The following is a 19,075-nucleotide window of genomic DNA, read 5'->3' as shown; positions in this document are numbered from 1 at the left end:
GTGGTTTAGCTCTATCTTATGTTTTTCTATGATTTGACTTATTAGACACAAGGTTCCCGAGTGGACAACTCGAGTGAGAAGGCTACGCAGTCGCATTAGAAAAGATCCGAACACCCCGCGCATATTCCAACTCTCCTAAATTTGGGATTTTGAATGAAATTTGCGGGTGCGCAAAACACACCTCGTGTGTACGTGTGATAGTGTGAGTTTCCAGAATTGGAGAAATTATGAACGGAATGAAAGTTTATATGAAGAGTAACAAATAAACAATTTATATAAAGAAGTAACATATAAGCAGTTTATATCACATAAGTATGATAAGTAAAGCATTAAGGCATTTAAAAAAACAAAAAAAAAATGAAACAAGAATGTGTTAAAAACATAATTATTAACCTAAGTTTGTTATTGTTTAGAACCTAAAGTCTCCAGTGAAGTCGCCAAGCTGTTGTACCCCATTTTAACTCGAGGTCAAAATGTGTACAACATTTTGGTGATTTCCAAATTATTAACAAACTTGAGAAGTCGCCACCTAATTAATACGATAAATTAGGATACCTAAATATTTAACTAAGTAATACTAAAATTGACTTCAATTAAAGTCTACTAAACCTATGTGATTTTAGGTAAGAGTTCTAATTATCCTAAAGGAAAGGGGTAAGGCATCATGTAAGATCAGTTAAAAACTGTTAACCGGTCAAACTTAGATTAATTAATTTTAAGAGAAAGATATTAATGCTAATGATTAAGTAATTGAATAATCAAATTAGAAACATTTTTTAATTTTGAAAGTTCTTTTGTAATTGTAATAGAATGATAAAGATTTAAGAAAAAGTAACTAGTGTAGGTAAATATAGACAAATTTTGTAATCCAATGGCTAAAAGAAAGGTGATTAAAAAAAGAAGTATTTGCTCTCATTTATTGCCAAAGTGCATCCTTTAGAAAAGTTTTTTTTTTTTTAGAAAAATAGGAGTTTAGAACATTTTTTTTTCGTTTTTGAAATACAGAACCAAGTTTGAACAAACTTAATAAATTAGTGAGTTTAAAGTGGTGCAAAAAGAAGTGTTTTAAAAAAGTTTGTTCATGAAGTTCATAAAAGCTAAAGTAACTATAAAGGTTTGTTTCTAACTAAAGGTACCAAATTTAAATATCTATATTAAGTCAACTAGTATGAATCCAAACTAGAATTATCTAAATCACACAAGTAAGTATAACATGTAGAGAAAACACGTAAACAAATCATGCAAAATGTAAGTAGCTATATGTGACTCCAAGATAGGACCACTTGTTTCGCTTGCAATTTCGAATAGTCAAAGATGTAGTGAAGACTCCATGTGCTCTTTTATTATCACTTCCATTTCTGTTTGGAAGTAATATAAAAGACAAGAGCAGTAGATGAGTGACAACGAAGAGAAAGATGCCATCTTCGGGTATAGCGATGATGAGGTTGAGTCTCAAAACAAGACTCTTTGTGCTCCATTGCCATGAAAAAAAAACAAACAAACAAAATAAAGGGAATTAGAAGAAGAACAGATTTAGCAAGTAAAACTATAAGAAGGACAAAAAAACAAATTCCTTAGCATCACATATTAGAGATGTAACTAGCTGCAAAGAGAAAACATACGTGAAAACTTGATACAATTAACAAATCAAAACTTGGAGAGGACTAAAGGAATCACTGTACAACTTATTCTTTAGGAATTTAATCTAAAATTAACTCATAGTCTCTAAAGTATTGTTTAAAGGTATATGCCATGATTTTTGTTTAGACAAATGATATATTTTTATGGTACATATGATGAACTATCCATACAGAACAAACATGTATTTGGAAAAGGTTAAACGCATTATATTTTTTATCTTAGATGTAAATATAATATGTAGATTAACAGAAGGAATTCTTGAGACATAGCAGAATATTCACCCTCAAAAAAAAGGTTTATGACGATTTAATTAGTTACGGGATTTAAAAGATGAACAACATATAATGCATAACAGTGATTGAAACAATGCTTAATACGTCAAAAGTTTAAAGTTTAATCGCAGCAAGTACTCGGTCTATGTATGATTTTCGCTCAAATCTATTTGGATAGAATTGTAACACCCCGACTTTTAAAAACGTCTAAATTAACTCGTATCTTCGTGGAAAGACAGGAGGGTGAGTAATAAATTAAAACTGATGTGTTATTTGATATTTTAAGTGTTCCAGTGTGGTATCTCAAGTTTTGAATTTAGGTAAGTGATAAAATAAATGTTGTTGAAAGGTACCATAAATTCCTTTTTAAAGATTTGTCTGAAATTTGAGTCAAATGTCTCGGACGTTTTCTCCCAATCTATTAAGAGTTATGGTCCCCGCAAACTATGAAATCGAAGGTCTACGAGTCTAGTTTTCAACGCATCAAACCGTTCGTTCATACGACCTCAGAATAGAGAGATATTTGCATTTTCGTGGGACTGCACAAGCAGGCACGTGAGGTGGGGCCCTAAGTCGGTGGAATGTTACATATATCGTCGTCTCCTTCGACCTTTTTCACCATTTTTAAGCTAAAAAATAGAGAAATTAGAGAAACCCATTTCTAGGATCAAGTGAAATATAGATTTTCTCAACTTAAGTCCTTGACGAAAGTTCTTCTATGGGTTGGGCTTATCATCGTAGTATAATTTGTTTTATCCATTGCGTAGCATGTCACACTTTAGTGTTGGGACAATAATTGGATATATTTGAAGGTTTTGAAGCGTATTACGACCTTAAGATCAAGGTAAGACCCTTCTTTCATCGACTCTAGATTTTATAAGCAGCAAATAGAAATTTGCGATTGAAATACATATATTTTATGGTATTGTCATGGTATCTTTTATTTTTGTGTGTTGATTATGGTCCTACCTTGTTGTAGTATCGAGGGAGTATTGAGTAAAAGTCATTAGGCCACGTGAATATAGCGAAAAAGGTATGTTAAGGCTATTCCCTACTTACGACATGTTTCCTTAAAGTTTAGAAGCAATGTATTTGGGTTGTTATCCCTGATATACTTGTAGCCGTGATTGTTGATTGTTGGCTGCTCCTGTTGATATAATCCTTCCTTGTTGGGATTCTTATTTAGTTAGTAGCATCCCTATGTTAGACACGACTTAGAGGTTATTTGTATAGGTTGCTTATAACTAAATTGCTCGCTTTTAGCGTTTCTATTGTTATTATTGCCATTGGAGCTATTGTGGTTAGCTGCAGGAATGTGATATATGCCTAGAAGGTCTATGTTCTGCCTACAGGTCTATATGGATGCCTAACAGGGCTATGAGTTGCCTATAGGGCTATATTGACGCCTAAGAAGGCTATGTGCTTCCTACAGGGCCATGTTGTTGCCTAAGAGGGCTATGAGTTGTCTATAAGCTACGTTGATGCCTAAGGGAGCTATGTGCTACCTACGGGGCTATATTAATACATAAGAGGGCTACGTGACTGCCTACAGGGCTAGGGGACTACTGATAGGGGTATATAGGCTGATTGGCACCTTTCGGACATATGGAGGCCTGAGTAGGTGGTCTTGTGTGCTGTTTGTACCTGCCGAGCTTATGGTGGCTTGGTTAGGTTGTTATTTTATTATTTCTGATAAGTTTAGATTTAGGAGCAGGTCAGTACACTTATCTTAACCTTGATTTATTTATTGGATTATTCCAATAAATCAGAATACCTCATCATAGTCTATTGCCTTTCATACTCCGTACATTATTTTGTACTGATGCCCCATGGCCTTGGGGGCGCTGCATTCATGCATGCAAGTCCTGACAGATGAATGAGTAGACCTCCTCAGCAGCAAGATTGACTTTTATCCGGTTGGCTAGCCTTTTTCCTCCGGGGCTGCCAAAGTTGGGAGGTTTGTTACCTTTTGTTGTATATATCTTTATGGGTAGGCTGGGGCCCTGTCCCTCCAATCTTTACTACTCTTAGAGACTTGCAGACTAGTGTGTGGTGTTTATAGCTACGTTATGGCCATGCTAGCCTATGTTGTTTGTTTGCGGAAGCTTGTGAGCTGTTTGATGTATTGTATTGATATATACCTGCTTTTAGTTTTGGTATAGATATCATGGTGGCCTCGACGGCCCAATCAGGACTTCTGTGTCAGTTGACTATTTATTTATATGATCTCCTGGGAGTAACTATTTCTTTTATAGATCAGTTGACAGGGGCCTTACCGGCCGATGGCTTAGTTTTAAGCCGAGATATATACTTGTTTGATTTCTTGATTGCGTGTGGCTACCATGCGCTAGTAGCAAATGGTTCAGCAGGGTCGGCTCGGGCCTGAGTTTTGGCATTAGGAGCTAGTTGCGCCTCTCGAGTTTGGGGCGTGACAAAACTTGGTATCAGAGCAACGTCGTATCCTAGGGAGTCTGCAATCCATGTCTAGTAGAGTCTTGTTTATAAATGTGTTGTGCACCACATTCGATAAGCAAGAAGCTGTCGGGTATGTTAGAATGACTATCCTTCTTTTGCTCACCTCGTGCTATAGAGCGGTGTCTTTAGGGTTGAGGTTTCTGACTTATAATTGATACTTGTATGCAGATAGAGATGACTGACACTAGACAGACCACAACTAGCCAGGGGCTAGATACAAATTCAAGCGAGGGTACCGACAAAGTACCATAGGTGGAGGTGGCCCATTGTGAGACCCAAGGGGAGACATCTTCTCAGCCCCTATAGCTTCTCCACAGCTTCAGGAGACTCCGAGGGCTACAAGACTTCTGGCTCCACTAGCAATACCACCTCTAGTTCCTCCTATTCCATCTGATCAGAATTTCAAGAGTGCAGTATATATGTTAGCACAATTAGTAGCTACACAGTGCCAACCAATTGCGCCAAATATTGCTGGACCTTCTGAAGGGCCCAGAAGTTCGAGAGTTTGTGAATTTCTTGCCTTGAATCCTCCACAGTTTACAGGGACAGATCGCAGAGAAGACCCTCAGCACTTTGTTGATCAGCTTCATAGGATCTTCAGAGTCATGCATGCCTCAGCGACTGAGTCAGTTGAGTTAGTAGCATTTTGATTGGGTGATGTTGCAGTATTGTGGTATGAAAGTTGGGAGAGATCTAGGGGAGAAGATACATCTCTACCCACTTGGGATAGCTTTACAGAAGCTTTCATAGATCACTATTTGCCTCGAGAGATTAGGGATGGCCGAGTGGACCAATTTCTGAACCTCTGACAAGGTGGAATGAGTGTCCGAGAGTACGGGCTGAGATTTGATTCATTGGCTAGATATGCACCAGCATTTGTTGATATGATGCATGACACAGTACGTAGATTTGTGGGAGGGCTTAACTCAGACTATATCGAGGCTTGTTCTACCGCTGCGCTAAATGATAATATGGATATATCGCGAATTCAGGCCTTCGCACATGGCATAGAGGATCGTCGACATCTACAGTATACGAGTGAGAGGGTCGAGAGAGAGAGACAGAAGAGGGATAGGCCCGCTGGTTCGCAGGGAGATTTTCAGGGTGGTCCCAAACCCCGATATTTTATTAGGCCACCTAGACCTCCACCAGAGCAGTTCCAGGGTAGTAGATTTAATCATCAGGAACAGTCAGGCTCAGGTGAGGGTTCACGAGCATCAGGCTTGCAGCAGAAGAGGGGTTCAGGCCAGGCTAGGACATCCCCGCCGCATTGTATTACTTGGGGTAGGATGCATTTCGGGAGGTGCAGACAAGGTTCCACAAGTTGTTATTCTTGTGGACGGGAGGGGCATGGGTGGAGAAACTACCCTACAATAGGTCAGGGTGGTACAGGTCAGTCGACCAGGTCAGCAGTAAGTTCCTCCTCATCAGCACAGTCTACAGGGCGTGAACCCCATACTTCAGCACGTAGGGGTAGAGGCGGAGGCAGAGAGGGAGCATCTATTTCTGGTAGTGGACAGAACCGTACATATTCATTAACCGGCCGACAAGACTCAGAGTCATCACCAGATGTTGTGACAGGTACATTGATTGTTTGCTCCCATTGTGTTTATCGTTTGATAGATCCTGGATCTACTTTGTCTAATGTTATTCCATTTATTACGGGGAGGTTATGTATAGTAGCAGAGTCATTAGATTGACCCTGTGTTGTATCTACACAAGTTGGTGAGTCTACTATTACCAGGAGAGTCTATCGAGGTTGCACGGTAGAAATTATCGACCGTCAGACCTTTGTAGACCTGGTAGAATTAGAGATGGTTGATTTTGACGTTATTATGGGTATGGACTGGTTAGCATCTTGTTATGCTAATGTTGAGTGCCGGACAAAGATTGTTAGATTCCACTTTCCAGGAGAGGCAGTTCGGGAATGGAAATGTGATACAGCAACGCTGATATGTAGGTTTATTTCCTATCTTAAGGCAAGGAGGATGATTATCAAGGGTTGTATTTATCATCTTGTTCACGTTCATGATATAGATGCAGAACCACCAACTCTTCAGTCTATTCCGGTAGTTAATGAGTTTCTAGATGTATTTCCAGACGAACTCCCTGGTATCCCTCTAGAACGGGAAATTGATTTTGCTATCGATATGCTACCAAGTACACAACCCATATCTATCCCTCCTTATAGAATGGCTCATGCTAAGCTAAAGGAGTTGAAGGATCAGCTGAAAGACTTACTGGATAAAGGCTTTATTAGGCCTAGCCACACATAGACTTATAACCATGCATTTACAATTTTAAGACCCATTTCAGCCACATGCTTATCAAAAGACTTCATGGTAAGCCTTTGGTAAATGGATCTGCCAAATTGTTCTTCGATTCAATCTTCAAAACTTTGACATCACCCCTTTGAGTTATATCACGAATCAAGTGATATTTCTTCTCAATGTGCTTACTCTTTTTATGGATTCTTGGATCTTTTGAGGTTGCAACTGCACCACTATTATCACAATAGGTGTGATTGATGCCTTACTAGAAGGAACCACTCCAAGGACTTTTAGAAAATTTCTGAGCCAAACAGCCTCTTTAGCCGCCTCAGAGGTTGCTACATATTCAGCTTCCATGGTGGCATCAGCAACACATAATTGATTTATGCTCCTCAAAACTATAGCTCCACCTCCTAAAGTATATACATATCTCAGGTCAATTTTCTAGAATCTCTATTTGACTGGAAATCTGAATTTATACATCAAATAGGTAGAAGATTGCCAGGGTGGAAAACAACTATATTATCCCTAGTCCTTTTGAGGTACTTGATATTATACTTGACTATAGTCCAATGTTCTTTCCTGGAAATCTGTAAACCATGCCTACAACAAAGCAAATATCTGATCTAGCGCATAACATAGCATACATGAGACTCCCTATAACAGAAGCGTAACGGACGATCTACGTCCTCACTATCTCATCAGTCGTTTTGGGTGACTGATTCTTTGATAATGTAATTCCTTGTCTAAAAGGAAGAAACCCCTTTTTGGAATTTTTCAAGCAAATTTTTGCAAGAATAGTATCAATATAAAGTACTTGAGAGAAACCTAATATCCTTTGTTTGTGATCTCGCAAACGCTTAATCCCTAGTATATGAGCCGCTTCTCCTAAGTTTTTCATATAAAAACGCGAGGACAATAGCTCCTTAACAGAACTCAAGATGCTCACATTATTTCCTATAAGCAAGATATCATCTACGGAAGGAATAAAAAATGCTACTCTGTCTATGTCCCATTTCCTATAGATGTATGATTCATTTTCAAACTAATCAAAACCAAAAGTTTTAACCAAATTGTCAAAACAAATTTTACATGCTTGAGATGCCTGTTTCAATCCTTAAATGGATCTCTTAAGTTTACATACCATGTTTTCATTGCCATTTACCATGAAATCTTATGGTTGTGTCATATAAATGCAATCATCAAGACTTCCATTCAAAAATATGGTCTTGACATCCATTTGCCAAATATTATAATTATAATGAGAAACAATGGATAAGAGAATCCTAATTGATTTAAGCATGGCTACAGGGGAAAAAGTTTCCTCATGATTGATTCCTTCTTTTGAGTAAACCCTTTTGTAACAAGACAAGCCTTAAAAGTTTTCACTTTTTCATCCACACCTCTCTTTTTCTTGTAGATCCACCTACAACCAATAAGCTTAACACCTAGTGGTGGTTCCACAAGATTCTAAACTTGGTTTGAGTACATAGATTCCTTTTCAGATTTCATAGCAACAACCCACACTTCAACATCTTTATCATGTTGTTTTTCAGCGTAATTTAATGGTTATGTATTAGTCTCTTCAGGGATACTATCATATGATTTTCCTAAGAGCGTAAAACGTTGTGGTGTTATAATAACTTTCCCACTACAATGACTAGAAACTATAGGATTTGCTATATCTTGAACTAAATTATGAACATTTTGAACAACTTCCTCCACAATTTCAAGTTGCGCGACATTACTCCCACTACTTTGTTGTAGCGGGATGTCTTCAGTATGCTTTTGAGAAACCTCTAGAGCATCCTCTTGAGAAACCTCTTTTCGACCGACATTCCTCCCACTACGCGGATGCAATGGTATGTCAAGAATTGTTTGAGGTATTTGTGTTCATGTTTCATTAGTTGTTATTCTTTTGCTTAGCTCCTATAACACATCTTTACTTCTAAGAACATGCTTAATTAAATAGTCATGTTCGAGAAACTTAGCATTTGTTGAAACAATTACCTTCTGTTCCTTAGGACAGTAAAATAAACCTCATTTTGTTTCTTTCTGATATCCAATGAAAATTCACAATTCTGTCTTTGATTCCAACTTATCTGTTTTCCCTTTTAATGCATATGCTAGATATCCCCAAATTCAAATTTGCAGTTTCTAAGGCATATCCTCAAAAGTTAAAAGAAAAATCTATATAACTTAACATTGATCTAACCATTTCCAAAAGAGTTTTATTTCTTCATTCTGCTACTCCATTTTGTGGTGGTGTTCTTGGGATAGAATATTGAGATGTAATATTCAATTCTGATAAGTACTTAATGAATTCGGCCAAAAGGTGTTCACCACCACGATCTAATTGTAATGTGTTGATATGTTAACCATGCCGCTTTTCCGTTTCTATCTTAAATTCTTTGAACATTTCAAAGCATTCAGAACCTCCAGATGCCACAACCTTGCACGACTTCCTCTTCTTGTTTTGGGCTTTAGCTGGCTTAGACGAAGAAGTGACATAGTTATTCACCATGTATGCCATAGATGGAGGAGTTTTCTGCCTAATAATGGATTCCACCGCAGTTAGTTCACTGAGCAATTTAGCAAGGGATAAATCCATCATGTTCATATTATAATTCAAGCGAAACTGTTTAAAACTATCTGGCAGAGTCTGTAGGATCATCTCCACCTGAGATTCCTTATATATAGTAGTGCCAAGTATCTCCAGCTTATTCAGATGACTCATTATGTTAAGCACATGATCCTTGACAGGTGATCCTTCAACCATTGTGGTGGTCAAGAGAGCCTTCATGGCAGTCTGCTTGGTAGCACGATTCTACTCTCCGAAATTCTCGTTCAGAGATTCGAGCATATCGTAAGCTGATGTCATACACTGGTGTTGATGTTGCAAGACATTTTCTATTGAGGCAAGAATGTAGCACCTTGCCATCTCATCATCCTTGATCCATTTATCATAAGCCTTGATCTACTCATCAGTAGCATCCACTGACCGCCAGATATACCAGACAAAGAACCCTACCTATTTGGGTGACCTCCTGGTGCTCTGGAGCTATAGATTGATCCATATTTTTGTTACCTCCTTTCCCCTTCCTAGTAGAAGGACAATCCTTCAACCTATGGGTAGACTGACCACATTGAAAGCACCCTTCCCTTCCTACAAGACACTCGCCCGGATGGTACTACATTTTGGACAAGTTGGGAAAGTCTTGTTACCTGAAGAACTCCCTTGAGACTTAGAGCATGATTCCCACCCTTTCTGATCCTATAGAAACTTGGGGGATGTAGTACTAGCTGATGAAGATGCTTGGACTGTAGACGTTTGCTGAAATTGTGAGCGATTTCCACCATCCAACTTTTGCTTTGAGTATTCATAATATCTTGTTCTGGCCTTTTGTTATCCTTAGCCAATTCCCTAAGCTTATCTCGCTCAACCTCCTAAGCATGTGTCATTAGTCTAAAGATATCCATATCCCCTAAGAGCATAGAATTCCTGCACTCGATCTTCACCCGATTGGATACCCTTAACAAGAACTTACTCATTTGTTCCCTTGGATCGACAACCATGTGTGGAGCATACTTGGTGAGTTGGGTAAACTTCAGCCCGTACTCTTGGACAGACATTAAACATTTCATCAAGTTCATAAGCTCTTGCACCTAAGTTCTCTCAACTCTCTTGGGAAGAACCTGTCTAGAAAAGCTCTAGTAAAACAATTCCATGTCACAGGAGCTGCATCTGCACCCTTGTTGTCTTTCCACTAAGTGAATCAAATATGAGCTACATCCTTAAGTTGGTAGGATGCCTGCTCCACCCTGTCATTTCCTCTTACCTGCATCAGCTCTTGGATGTTCTTGATTTCATCAATGAAGTTTTGTGCATCCTCACCAACCTTCGACTCTAGAAGCTATAGCAGATTCATTCAAACAAATTCTCAAACCCTAGCTGCAACTGATCCATCATTAGGTTTTGCAGAAACAATAGTATGTTGATTGTACTGATTGGCCACACTTTGAGCCAAGAGTTGGATCGCATTTCAAAATTCAGCATTCATAACCTTATCGTTCAGGACTAGAGGAACTGCATTGGCATTGCGTGCATTAGGATTCCGTGTGTTGGCTCTACAACAAGGCATGATCTGAAATGCATAACGATGGATTAGAAAGGAGAAGTTTAATCATATCTCACGCATGATAAGAATATAAAAGAAAGTAAAGTTTTTCATAAAACACTTCATAGCCTCCCCCTCATAGATGTGGCACACTTCACACCCATGAAAGAGACTCTACTTAGTGCAGCTTTCATACATCCTAGGACTCTTGAACCTAGCTCTAACATAAAGTTTGTTGCTCCTCGAGACTACCCCTTTGATGTAACATGGGACCTAGGATCACGAGTGACCCCAAGTTAACCATGTGTCTAGCATATATAGCATATTGAGAAAAATAGAATAAGACATGTACTATGCGGAAGCTAAAACAATGGATAACCGAAACAGCACTTAACAACTCAAGCTGAATAAACTACTATGTCTGAAAATCCTTTAAATAAGTTGAATTGTTGGGACACGCCCCCAACAAACTCTAAAAAAATTCAAAAACTGAAAGCAAAGACTAAAATGAAAGCATGTCTGTTTTCCTCTAAGTATGAGGACTCACCACTGAAGCTTTTGAATGCGGACCGAGAATCGTCTAAGCGTGATCTGGATGCTAAGTACCTGAACCTATATCATAAAAGGATGTAGCGTAGAGTATGCATCCGTACTTTGAATGTACTGAGCATGCAGGATATAGATATTAAGCTGAACAAATATATATAAGTTGAACAAAGCATAAATCTGAAGTAAACTGAGCAAGAATGTAAATACTGAAACATAACTGAAAAGCTAAATTGAATGCAATGACCAAGTATATACTAAACTGAAATGTGGAAGCATATACTGAAAATCTGGTCAAATGCCCAAAGAATCTGACTGTGGGAGCTAATATTAACCGACAAATACCATGTGAGCTAAACGTTGAGTCCAATGTATACACCCAATCGAGAGGACCCAATATACCTTGCTAGGGGTATAAAGGCATGGCTAGCGTGATCATTAAATTTTTTGATGCCCAACAAAGGAGATTTATACTCCTACGGGGGAACGTAGTTCTTGGACAATGAAGGTACGCTAAACCCTAGTCCTACTCAGTGCTAAGTCTACTCCCAATTGAATATATATTTATGGTTGAAATGTAACTGAAATACTGAATAGCTCAAAATATTGACTTGCAATCTGAGAATGCAACATTAATATACTAATAATGTGACATTCGAAATCTGGAGCATGATTATATGCTTAACTAACCTAGCAAGTGTAATTCATAAACTAAGGGAATCTACACAAACTAGGGTCATGAGTTTTATACGAGGAATTAGAGAACCTTCCCAAGAAAACATGATATTTCTATTAAGAATACTATAACAGCTAAATCATGACAAATCTCCAATGTTTTAGAAACCCTATGTCTAAACAAGTTATATAGAATCAAGGAACTGGCTTAATTCTAGGGACCTAATTGATGAACGAAACTCACTAGTGTAATCCCACATACCAAGTGATGAAAACTACAGAGAAATCTTTTGCATTTCGGGGTAGAAACTTGAAGAACACTTCTGGTTGTTCTTGAAAAAATTGTCGCCTCTTTCTCCTATTTTAGATCTAACCTGGATGATTTTTGGAGAATGAAAGTTTTGCGTAGGTTCTGACTACTTATTAGGCTTAGACAGAGTAAAATGACGTAGTTTAGGTGTTAAACAACGTAGTTTAGAGGCTCTATGCATACGGGGAAAGACCAAAACTACCCTGACTTAAAAGCTGATGAGGCCCACCCACGGAGCCACTAACTGACCATTAATGGAACCACGGTCCGTCAAGTGGGTCGTGGTTGCTGGCATATGCTTACTGGTTTTGAGTATTCCCCTCTACGGTCCACTTCACAGACCGTGTGAAGGACCACAGACCGTGAAGGCCACCGTGGTTCTTCACTTGGGTTAAGGGGTCAGCTGGCTTAACTTGACGGGCCAATCCACGGCTCATTAGTGGGACCACGGTCCATGATGGACACAATGGTCTACCACGCAGGTTGGATGTGAACCACGAGTAGGTCGACGGACCGTGGTCCCTTTCGCGGACCGTGAACCCCTCCGTGGTTTACCTAATTTTTTGTTGTTCAGTCTGCTAGGTTCCTGAGGTGTTAAAATATGTATCATTTAACTTTTCATATTCCTATTAATTATTAAAAAAATGTTGCTCTTTTGAATGCAAATAAATAGACAACTAACTGTATGGAATTCATAAATTGCACATGGTCGATGAAGTTTATTTCCATTTTTCTACAATGGACCTTACATGTACATTAAAAATTTCGTTCATTTTCTCTTAATTTGTGAATTGATAGCCAAACTTATTGCATATTTATTAAAAGTAGATTTATTTTTTGTCATTTAAATACTGATCACTAGCATTTTTAGTTTTTTTTTTTTTTAACTAAAATAGTACACTTTAAAAAATCCATATAATTACCAAAGAAAACCCTACAGAAAGTATGCAAAAATTGGTCAGCTTTCAAACTGACGGAAAAATTTATTGAGTTTATTGTTTGGTAAGAATTATAAGAAATAATTAATTTTGATACAAATTTTAAGATGAATTTTTCTTATATCTTATTGGGATAAAAATTAAAATTATTGAATACTCCATCTAGCTAACAATAGTTGTCCACTATTGATGTGACACACACCTTTAGAAATAATAAATATAGGGGGTAATTACTATAGTGCCCTTTGAGTATATTTGATTTAATGCTTAGGAAAATGTATTAGACATTGAATAGTATTTAAGAGCAAATGAGCCCTTCACTTCGTCACTATGCTGATCACACAACTCGTACTCCTTCCTATAAAATCTCCCAAAATTCTTGTTTTCATCGCATCACATATCCAGAATCTTCTAAGTCCTCTTCCATTCCAGAAAAAATCAGCATCAATGGCTTCCCCGTAAGTCTTTATTTGCTTATTTTTTTGTTAATTGTTCATCAAATGTGTTTAATTTTTTCAAAATGGTTAGTAATTAACAGTAATCATTTACGGAGGTACCGATTAAGAGATTGAGTTATGTTCGAGGTCCATTTGTTGTTTGAAATGCTGGGTAGGGTAGCGAGGGCTCTTTCCTATAGACTCTAGACTCAAAAGAAAAGTATCTAAATCAAGATTTTATGAAAAATAAAACATCAAAATAGCAGGATACAAGATAAGTGCAACAATAGATAGTAGTTGCCATATAAAATTCCCTTTGTGGGGGTCCGACCCCTATGAGTTAGCAGAGAAGGGAGGGGAAAGAGGTCTTGGTGAACCATCATAATTAGTGAACAAGTCTTTATATTGGATGCTATATGAAATTGATCATGTTTTAGATGTCCAACTTTAGTTTTAAGTGATTTATATTAATGAATGGTCTTCTGAGGAGTTGAGTTAGCTACAAAGTTCATTTCTTTATGCATAGGATATTTGAGTTGAGTAACTTTTATATGAAAAGAAGAAGATGAAGTGTTACTTGCTACTTGTTACTGGTGGTGGTGGTGGGAGGTATATCATGGAACTAGTCGATTCGCCATTAAAAAGAAAAATAAAAAATATGCTGAAGTGAGAGGTGGGATTCGGGATTTGTGTGTGTGTGTATGTGATACAACAAGACTATTGATTTTAAATTTTAGATGAAGTAATGGTTGTATATGTATGTTGTATGTAAATCTCTGGATTCTACTTCCCAACCCCCATCACTCTTCGATGGAACTACCAGGTTTAATTAAATATTTTCACTTAATTTCATTCTTGTTTGCCTTAAGAAAATATGATTTTTGTTTGCCTTATGAATAATGTGTTCTTTGTCATCATTACGGTTTATTTCTCCGACAGAAGATTATGATCTGACTCGACTGTGTTGTCTGAAGGTTGTTTATCAATTATTAATGCCCATATTCTCAACGTGTGTGGATTACCAGGAATGTTAAGGTTCACCTTTATACCACTTCCTCCATTCTACTTTATCTACCTTTTCTCTTTGAAGTTTGTTCTAAAAACTAGGACAACTTTCTATATTTGGAGACTCGTTAACCTTGAACTTACCATTTTACTCGTAATTGCATATCTTTAAAGCTATACAAATGTCATGACATGTGTAAGATCGAATGTTGAAAGATAATTTGGATATAGGTTAAATTTTTTTTTCAAATTTCATGTCCAGTCAAATACTGCCACGTAAAATGTAAAAGACGGAGTAGTTTTCAATTTTCTTTTCGTATTTACTAGTACACTGCACGCTACAACAAGCAGCCCCTTTACTAGGTTGAGAAAAGGATAGTGCACGACGACTGATGAAAAGCAACAACTTCTTAAAGTTCAGATAGGGTTGGAACCCTTTACAAGGGCCTGCTTGCTACTCGACCGGAGAGAAGAAATTCTCACGAATAGACATAAGACTTCAACTCATCGTATACAACTCTTATCTACAAAAAGCCTTGGGTCTTCTCTTGGATTCTAATATTCGTTTAAATTTTGATGATCTTTCATTTACATATTCACATTCTATGTCCAAAATATTTGGTTTTGATGAAGCCATAGTTCAAAAGTTCTATCCACCTCAGAAAGGAAGTGCTACTGATTAGAATTGTTGATTTTATTGATGTCTTTTGTTAATTTTATTCTGGAAGTAATTTCTATTATTGTTGAAATTATTCAGTCCGTGTGTTCTTATACCTAGCAATGGTCTTGTTTGCCTAGATAAATTTTCTAACATTTTGAATTGCAGGGTTTTCAAGACAAGATCAAGTTAGTTCCAATTGATCTTCAGAACAGGCCTGATTGGTACAAGGAAAATGTTTAACCCACAAATAAGGTAATTTTCCACAATGCCAACATTCATTTTCGCTTGCCCAATTCCCTTGTATTTGAAAATCTTGAGCTAAGATTTTGATAGAGGCATTTGGCCTCATTCTAAATTGTATGGGAACTCCTGAAGAAAATGTCAATGAATTTCTGGGAAAGGGATTTCTTTTCCTCTTTGTATTCAATGATTATTGACTGAGCTAGTGCATAAATGCTCTAGTCTTATCTTTCATCTGAGTGAAGCAAGTGAATGTTTGAATCTGTGGGAGAGCATGCATCTCATTTTAAGATTCTGGTTATTTATATTTTCTACTCTTCATAGGTGCCATCCTTGGAGCACAACAACAAAGTGAGAGGACACATTTTGGATTTGGTTAAATATGTTGATAGTAACTTTGAAGGATCATCACTCTTACCGGATGTAAGCTGCAAAATTTCATTATCGTCCTATCTATGTAGGAAAATCTTAAGAAGTAAATTGATCAAAATAAAATATTTCACAATTAATGCAGGACACCAAGAAGGGAAATTTTGCTGAAGAATTGATAGCTTATAGTGATACTACATTGGTCCCTGTTGTGTACAGATCGTTCGCAAAAGATGCACGGACACTGCCTATTGAGATTTGAGCTTTTGTTCTTGAAACTCATTATGTTTTGTTTGTTAAATGATTCTTATGTAAGTGAATGGTATTCACACTTGTACCAGGTGCACAATTTGATTACCTAGAAAAAGCTCTCCAAAAATTTGACGATGGGCCTTTCTTCCTCGGTCAATTCAGTCAGGTTATTACTATATTTCATTTTCTTTTCCTCTCCGATGATGTGTCATGCGAGATGGTAGCTTTGCCCGAAAACATACTCGACAAGCACTACATAATAGTGTGGGTGTACTTTTTTCCTAGAATTTCTAACTTCGTAGAGAGTTTGTGCTGATATGAAAATTCTATTGTGCTAGGTTGAGATAACATATGCTCTATTTGTATTGTTGTTCATCTTGTATTCCCAAGATACTTAGAACTCACAACTAGAAAATTAAAACTAGTAGAGAAACTAGAATAAAAAACAGATTAGAAAAAATATACGAAATATTTTTTCTTAAAGAGAATTGTTGTCAATCTGTGTTTAAAGAATCTTACTGATTCCAACCAACTTTAAAGAAACACGAAGTTACCAAAGTTTAATGAACTAGTGAAGAATAGAAGAACATAAATTAATTCACAAATCTAAAATCTGTAACACATACCAGAATCTGGAAAACCAGAAAGAAGATCAAGCCCACTGAATGCACAGTGTCCCCTTAAGGAAATTATTCCCCTCTAGTATCCGAGGTTTGATTTGGAATATGTCCTCCCAGGATAGAATGATCTCAATCACCAGTGTATTGATACCCAAAACGCTGGTGTCAGCGAGCCACTCAACGGCAGTAAAGTACACTTAGAATACTAGATTTAGTAGAAGAAGAAGAAGTTCAGAAAATCGTTCTTAAAATGAGAAGAAATCCCTCAATTTATAGAAAACAAAGGGTAGTGTGAAAAGGTTCTTATTGTGCCTTACCGGAAAGGTCACAAACCTTTGAAAAGTCACAATCTTTCGGAAAGGTCACCACCTTTCATAAAAGTCGCAACTTTTGATAAAAGTCGCAACTTTTGATAAAAGTTGCAACTTTTGATAAAAGTCACAACTCTTCATAATAGTCGCAACTTTTCATCAAAGTCACAACTTTTCATTTTCCATTCACACCTTTTAAAACCCAACAATCCCCCGCATGAATGGGGAATGACTCCAAGACAAAGAAACGGACAAGTATGTGTACTTTACAAGCAAGAATTAATTGCATCTGGATAATTAGGTTTCCCCTTGGACTTTCCGTAGTGAACATATGTCGGATATACTTGCTCAATCGGTAGATGCGATATCTTTGAACCGTCAAGCTTTGGTGTATACCTAGACAACCATATGTCACACAATTAACCCTTTACCGTTTATGGTTCTTACGGTTGTGTTCGTTTTAGCCATGAACACCTCCTGGTTTCATGAGAGTATAAAAAGATGGGCTTTTGACAATCATCCTCTTTGAAGAGGCTTACACTTCACACTCACATAGGTGATTTCTAACCGTGTTATCGCGTAGATACACTATTTGGTCAAATCTGCCAAACTTAGCAAATCATTAAAAACATTAAGCTTTATTAACTCTATAACAAGCCTTAATGATGTATCCTTGTTCTGAGCATTGTCTTCATCATGAGAATGGATTGAGTTGGTTGACAATGCCGAACCGTCAGTCACAACTTTGTTTTTCTCCTTGAATCTAGCTCTTGGGATCTCCAGTCTGCTAGATAGAGTTACCGCCATGATGACTTGTCCTAAGCCGTAAATCCATTCTCTTAGATGATCTTTCAACCTTCTCTCTAGTTAGGCCTTTTTGTAAGTGGATCCGACACATTATCCTTTGACTTTACATAGTCAATTGTGATAATTCCACTAGAGAGTAGTTTTCTAACGGTATCATGTCTATGTCTTATATGACGAGACATTCCGTTATACATCATGCTCCATGCCTTGCCTATTGCATCTTTGACTATCAAAGTGTATGCATACTGATGCCAAAGGTTTGGGCCAAAAAGAATATCTACCAAGAAATTCCGGAGTCTTTCAACTTGTTCACCGACCTTATCTAGAGCACCTAGCTCAGAGATCATTGTAGAGCTAGCAATACATGTCTTTTTGGAAAATTTCCAAGAGACTGCTCCTCCACCAAGAGTAAATACATATCCACTTGTGGATTTTACTCTATTTCATCCCGGTGATCCAATTTACATCACTATATCCTTTCAATACTGTAGGATATTTGTATAATGCAAGACATAGTTTTGAGTATGTTTTAAATACTCCAAAACTCTTTTCATTTTCATCCAGTGAGTTTAATTGGGATTATTTGTGAACCGACTCAGTTTATTAATAGCGCAGGCTATATCTGATCGCGTACACTTTTTGATATACATCATACTTCCCAATACTCTAGTATAATCCAATTGTGAGTCACTTTCACCTTCATTCTTTTGAAGTGTAAAGCTCACATTATTGGAGTCTTGACAATATTAAAATCCAAATATTTGAACTAGTCAAGTACTTTTTCAATGTAATGAGACCGTGACAATGCTAAACATCTTGGAGTTCTAAGGATTCTTATACCTAAGATCACATCAATAACTCCACGATCTTTCATATCAAAGTTGCTTTCTAGCATATGTTTAGTAGCATTTATGTCATTAGTGTCTCTACTGATGATCAACATATCACCAATATACAAACAAACAATGACCTTGTGATTTTAATGTAAACACATTTATCACTTCCATCATTCTTACATCCATTTACCAACATAGTTTGGTCAAATTTCTTATGTCATTATTTGGGTGCTTGTTTTAGTCCATAAAGTGACTTAACAAGTTCGCACACTTTCTTTTCTTTACCAGGAAC

At 37.2% G+C, this 19,075-nt stretch overlaps 1 pseudogene; it reads left to right on the top strand.

Moving 5' to 3' along the window:
- The first annotated feature begins 4,562 nt into the window (after nucleotides 1-4,562).
- LOC125868529 (glutathione S-transferase L1-like) overlaps nucleotides 4,563-19,075 on the top strand; it is an 18,961-nt pseudogene continuing 4,448 nt past the window's right edge.

The sequence above is a fragment of the Solanum stenotomum genome, chromosome 6 (assembly GCF_019186545.1).
Source record: "Solanum stenotomum isolate F172 chromosome 6, ASM1918654v1, whole genome shotgun sequence".
In the NCBI taxonomy this organism is placed as follows: Eukaryota; Viridiplantae; Streptophyta; class Magnoliopsida; order Solanales; family Solanaceae; genus Solanum; species Solanum stenotomum.
Note: the sequence above shows the minus strand (reverse complement) of the source record. Positions and strands in the feature narration are given on the sequence as shown.